General features: G+C 33.4%; 1 pseudogene; it reads left to right on the top strand.

Annotated features, from left to right (window-relative positions):
* Nucleotides 1-812: 812 nt before the first annotated feature.
* LOC149265572 (nematode resistance protein-like HSPRO2 pseudogene) lies at nt 813-2,105 on the top strand (annotated as a pseudogene).
* Nucleotides 2,106-6,649: the final 4,544 nt, after the last annotated feature.

Here is a 6,649-nt window from a genome sequence, read left to right as displayed (position 1 = left end):
TTATTATTATAGTGAATTTTGGATTTGGGTAAAAATCTCAAAAATTTTATTTTTGTAAATACAGTGTTTGTAAATACAGTGTTTGAATACTTGCTCGTCAACTCTCAACTAGTTTTCTTGGAAAAGCCATTGAAGGAATTTGGCATACCGGTGTGGTAGTTTATGGGAAGGTGTATTACTTTGGGGGTGGTATTCAACACAGCCCTACAGGGCAAACTCCTTATGGAAAACCGTGGAAAGTGGTTGAGTTGGGTGTCACTCACGTCCCGATGGAAATGTTTGAAGAATTCCTGGAAGAAATAAGCCCTCGCTATACAGCTGAAACATATAGTTTGTTGCACCATAACTGTAACAACTTCCGCAATGAGGTTGCACAGCTTTTGGTTGGCTGCAACACCCCAGATATCTAAACATGTTATTATTAAGGAATTTACTATTATAATTATTAATTATTAATTTTATATTTATTTATTTATTTAATAAATTAACAAATATATTTTTATTATTGATATATTTATTTAAAAATTAAATAATTTACTATTTTATTTATATATCTATATATTTAGTTATCTCCACCTAATATAACTAAACTTATATGTTTATATATGATTTTATATTTATTTACCTCATTAATAATACCATTTATATAAATTAAGTAAATAATTTACCTTTGTATGATGTAATCCAGTTTTCAAAATTTTAGTGTTTATTCTATTATTATGTTGTTCTTTTTAGATTATGGTATATGGAGAGCATTAGTGTCTTTACTCTCCTCGTTATGTTTGCAGGGAAAAAATATGTCCTGTAAAAAAATGGCATCCTATTTTGCCTTTGTTGAAGAATCCATAGAGCCCTCCCCCATGGAGTGTGCGGGTTACGAGCAGTATGTGCATCTCCCCGAGCTCAGTGCCATGTGGAAATTCAAGGAATGGCCTGGTTGGTCTAGAGAGGGGTTGGTAAAGGCTGCCTTACAGTCATTGGAGATTACTTTTCAGTTTGTTTCGTCTGTCCTCTGTGACACAAGGACTTACATTGACAAAGAGGAATGGAAGAGAAGGCTTGAATCCTTAATTAGTTCCGAGATTGAGTTGATTTCAATGATTTGTGAAAATGACAAGCAGGTTCCCACTCTTCAGTTGTCAGTAAGTAGTGGTGTTCTCTCATGGAAAGTTTTCCATGAGGTATGGCAGAGACCTGGTGCTTTACCTGTGGTTAGCAGAACAAGTGAAGAGAGCTTACTTCCTCGTTTGGGTACATGGAAAAGCGCTGAAGCTATGTTTTCTAGAATATGGCTTGCCATTGAAGGCCATATGCAGAGGACTCCCTTCACTTTAGGTCTGGGGGAACCAAATATGTCAGGTAAGCCTCTTCTTGAATATGATAGAATCTGCAAGCCAAGATATTTGCACTCTTTAAAACAACATAAACAGTGCCATAATCTAGAAGATGCCAAACTTTGCAATGTCCTCCAGATCTTTGAGGCGTGGGTATTTGTAGGCCAAGAATTGTTGCAGAGAGTATATGAAAGAATAGACTCTGGGGATTTCGTAGGAGCATCCACAGACTGTTGGATGGTTGAAAGGATGTGGAACATGCTCACAGAAATTGTGCATTTGCTTCTAGTGATGGACCCAGATGATTTCCTTTGCCTTAAACACCAGTTGGCAATTAGCAGCACTAGTACGCTTGCAGGTGCATATTGCCTTCGGTCTGCCCCCCTTAGAGACCTTACAAATGCATGCAAGGAACTAAGGCATCTGGTGCCCAAAGTCATCGGTGTTGAGGCTGATCCAAAGGGTGGACCAAGACTCCAGGAGGCACTTATGCATTTGTTTCATTCACATGGACTGCGCTCACATAACACTTCAAGTGCTTACAATGTTGCAACAATACATGTTCTGTTGGCCTTCCAGGCAATAGAAGCCGCGGTGAAAAGGTTTTTCTTCTCGTATCAGCAGCTGGTAGTAACAACCATGGGTAGCACTGAAATGAAGGGTCCATCATATCTAGGTGCTTGTGATGCCCTACGTCATATATATTTTGAACCACCTTATTTCCCCAGTGTGGACAGTGCAAAGACATTTTTGGGTTACTATTGGCACTAAAAGTTACAACTATGGTGGATGGTACACTGGAAGATCTACAGACAAATCAAGTGAAATGTACAAGAGAAAGAATAGTGCCTTCAGTTTTTCAATGTATTACCCCAAATACATACATACACTTTTTACATTGACAGTTTTGAGTACTATACATAGAATTATATTGGATATAGGATTAGACTCATTTTTGTTCATCCCCATCAGTAGGACCAATCAATAGAACAGTGGTAGAAATTTGGGATATTTTTTTTTTCCCTCTCCAACGTGGATATGATACTAAGGATTCATAGTGTGCAATTCCTCCTTCGTTAAATAGTGTAAAAGATTGTCCAAAATTAAAAAGGTAATTATTATCCGTATTAAATTTTACGAGTTGTTCCTTTTTTTAATTTTTTAATTCTTTACCTAAATTTTATGATGAGTTTAATGATATTTATATAATTCATTATAAATTTAAACATGAAATGTAGTTTAATGCTGTTATTTTTATACATTTTTTTAAGATTTTTTTATTCAGTGTGTGAAACTGAGATAATTATAATTATAATTTGTTAAGTTTATTTAATGGAATGCATCATAGTTTTTTTGATGCAATATTTTTTTTTTTTTTTTATCAGTTTTTTTGTTTTTTAAGATTTTTTAATTCACTGTGTGAAATTGAGATAATTATAATTTTACATTATTGAATTTATTTAATGGAATGTATCATAAAAAATTTAATGTATTAAATCTATATTAGCTCCAAATAAACTCTTTTTATTATAGATCACATGAAGTGTTGAATTCTTCAATTTAGTACTTTTTCTTTCTACCTAGTTCTTTTCCCATACCAATTTACCAAACTTCTACCTAACGGAATTCTTTAGGGCCTTGCTATTTGTGACACTTAGATTAAAGTAAATATTCAGTTTTTGCATTTATATATAGTTTTATTTCATCCATATTTTGATTCTGTTCCATAGATTCCGCCTATCCGTATCCATTATTAGTATTTCAGATCCATTATCAGTATTTTTAAATACATTTCTTCTCAAACGTTGTTGCAGGCATCCATTACCATTCGGAGGCTCTCAATTTTTTATTTAAACGATGAAATAATTTCATTAAATTCATTTACTTTCATAGCGTCGCTACAGTCTTCCGTGATCCATGACAGGATTTCAGCTTTTAAAATATTCGTGATCCATGACCGGATTTCAAATAAAGTCATTTTCTTGAAATGGATAAACAAAGGCCAATGAGTAAATTGTGTTGAGGTCCGAGATTCATTTTCTGTCGAAGATCTAAAATATTGAGAACCGACTTTAAACCTGTTGGGCTATAACAAAAACGTGAAAACTAGCACATGACACCCACTAACATCTCATTATATTTTATGTCTACGTTTCACATGGTGCAATGTCTTGTTTCTTAATTATAGGTTTTAAAAGTAAAATTGACTGAACTAAAGTCAGAATGCAGAGGTGACAGTTTGTTAAAAAAAATTATGTTGTAGAATATTTTGTCTAGCCGGGAGAGTCAATAGGACTGGGTTGATGTGGTCGATGGTACAGCACAAGATTGTTATATTTGGTGTTACTTGACAGAAACCTAGTTTGAGCAAAGTTTGTACATTGTTAAAGTGTGATAACCATTATGATCGAGTTATAAATGGCCATGCTTGTTTGGTAGAGTGTATACAATCCTAATTTCGTTTGGCCTAGTTTGGTTGGTGTTGTAGTAGTTAAAGCATGTTAGAGATAATCTTATCTAAGAAATTGTTTGATGTTGTAATAACTAAGGCCTGACATGACAAGGATAGATGTAGTTTTTGCTTGGAAAAATATTTGAATAGTGAAGTCAATGTTATTATGTTGTTTAAGACCGTATGTTTTTTATGCAAATGAATATCAATATTTATATATTGTTAAAGATGACAGGGATTTTGTGATAAGAATGATTACATAATGTCTTAGGGTTTTGAAAATGTTGAAGTTAAAGTTGTTATTGGAGATCTTTGTCCAAGGCTTGCTTTGTAGATATATGCTATGATGATTGATGTTGATGGGTTATGTTGATGATAATAATTATGTTGCTAAGTATGATATCTATATAGTTTCTTGCTTGGATTTTTACTACTGCTACAAGATTGTCGAGTTTCTCTACTGCAACATTCATAAATAAATTAGGGTATTTTATTTAAGTTGTTGTTGACTAATTTGAGGGTTATAATTAGTTTGACAGGGTTTCTTGAGGATGTGTTTAGAGTTTTTGTTGCTAAATTTTGATTGGTGATATATTGCCCAAAAGACCAAGGAATCTAGGGTTTGTGTTGCTTTGCTTAATGAGTTATATTGTCCAAGGTTTTATATTGAATACTAATATTTAGAGTCAATGCACTATTGAGTTCATAACTTAGTATTGTGAGGAAACCAGAGTTGTTGGTTGAATGACAATGTTAGTTTTGGAGAGATGTTTTAATGACAGGGTTTGATTGCTACTATAAGTATTGCAAGATTCCTTACTAGTGAAATGTACAAGAGAAAGAATAGTGCCTTCAGTTTTTCAATGTATTACCCCAAATACATACATACACTTTTTACATTGACAGTTTTGAGTACTATACATAGAATTATATTGGATATAGGATTAGACTCATTTTTGTTCATCCCCATCAGTAGGACCAATCAATAGAACAGTGGTAGAAATTTGGGATATTTTTTTTTTCCCTCTCCAACGTGGATAGGATACTAAGGATTCATAGTGTGCAATTCCTCCTTCGTTAAGTAGTGTAAAAGATTGTCCAAAATTAAAAAGGTAATTATTATCCGTATTAAATTTTACGAGTTGTTCCTTTTTTTAATTTTTTAATTCTTTACCTAAATTTTATGATGAGTTTAATGATATTTATATAATTCATTATAAATTTAAACATGAAATGTAGTTTAATGCTGTTATTTTTATACATTTTTTAAAGATTTTTTTATTCAGTGTGTGAAACTGAGATAATTATAATTATAATTTGTTAAGTTTATTTAATGGAATGCATCATAGTTTTTTTGATGCAATATTTTTTTTTTTTTTTTTATCAGTTTTTTTGTTTTTTAAGATTTTTTAATTCACTGTGTGAAATTGAGATAATTATAATTTTACATTATTGAATTTATTTAATGGAATGTATCATAAAAAATTTAATGTATTAAATCTATATCATATTCAAACTACATTCCTACCATAAATATCCACTCATTTCCAAAGTTTTGAGAAAAAATATTAGATAATGCAGTTCAGATTGACTAATAACATATAATTAGTATAGTTTTTTATCTCTACACTTATTTTACAAAGTACTCTGATACTTCTTCATACTCTACTTTAATTTTCTTGCACATGGCCTTGTGTTATTGCTTAAGATGTCATTTAATTTAACTGAATTTATGGTAAAGGTATAAATTTTGCCTTTAGTTTTAATTTTGAGTGATTTTGATTTGATTGTCTTAGATTTGTTAAATTTGATTTTTGATAAATAGTTTTACATGCTTGATTAATATAGGAAAAATACAAAAACTCTTTTGGAAACAAAGTTTGCTTTGGTAGCATTTGTAGTCTTTTGAAGAAAAAGGAAATTTCGTGAATGATTAGTGGTCATGAGTTGCATGTTTTGAAAAGATAAAGAAAATTGTTTCTTTGATTGTCTTTGTTAAGAAAGTTGTTTTCTATAAAATTTGCATTCTTCCAACTCTCTTAGCTAGGAGATTCATTGAAAAAGAAAAGTAGTGTAAATCATCTTAGGTGCATATTTGTAGTGGTTGAGAGTCGAGTCTACACACCACCAGTTTCATCTCCACTACCTTTTGTCTTAAGAAAGCCATAAAATTAACGCTTAAAGTAAAATCAACTTAGTAACTTTTTATTTACTAGGGCTCTGAAACACCAATATAGATCAGGCTAGTGTCTTGGAGTAGGAGAGTAATAAACTCTCCAAGACAACAAAACCAAACAAGTAGCTTATCTTGTGATAGATTAAATCCAGCTGTTTCATTTATACTCTGGGAAAGCTCCTCTTAAAGGAGAAGCACGAGCTCGTGTCCGAACCAGTGAGGGGATCAATCCTCCCTCGTTGGGAACGACGCCAGACACGCACGTATTACAAACGGTAAACCTCGGATTAACCATTGTCGAGGAGCCAGGGGTCACTTGTCGGTAAACCTTGGATTATTGTCAAGGAGCCGGCAAGGGGATTGAGCTTGATACTCTGCCCTTGCGTGCTGTCGGAGTGTAGACTGTTCCCCCAGGTGTACTTGTTGCTGTTGGTAACCTTAGTGACCATAATCTTTAGGATTCTACCGAGGTGACGGTGGAGGGAAGATCCCACTGTACCTGGAGCAGACGTCGGCTAGACTCACTTGGATTTTCTGGGGGGTTCACTTCACTCGAGACGGTTAAAGTGGAGGAACTTGTGCCGGTCTATTCATTAAGCAGGTTTCCGGGGTAACTGTTCCACCCGCCACTTCTGTACTGAATCCGGCGATGTTGGGTTTCATCTCCAACTAGCGCTTTCAGTCCGG

This window comes from Pinus tabuliformis, chromosome 6 (assembly GCF_031772625.1).
Source record: "Pinus tabuliformis cultivar Carrire ecotype Pingquan chromosome 6, CPIR1, whole genome shotgun sequence".
NCBI lineage: Eukaryota > Viridiplantae > Streptophyta > Pinopsida > Pinales > Pinaceae > Pinus > Pinus tabuliformis.
This window is presented reverse-complemented; position numbering and strand designations above follow the sequence as displayed.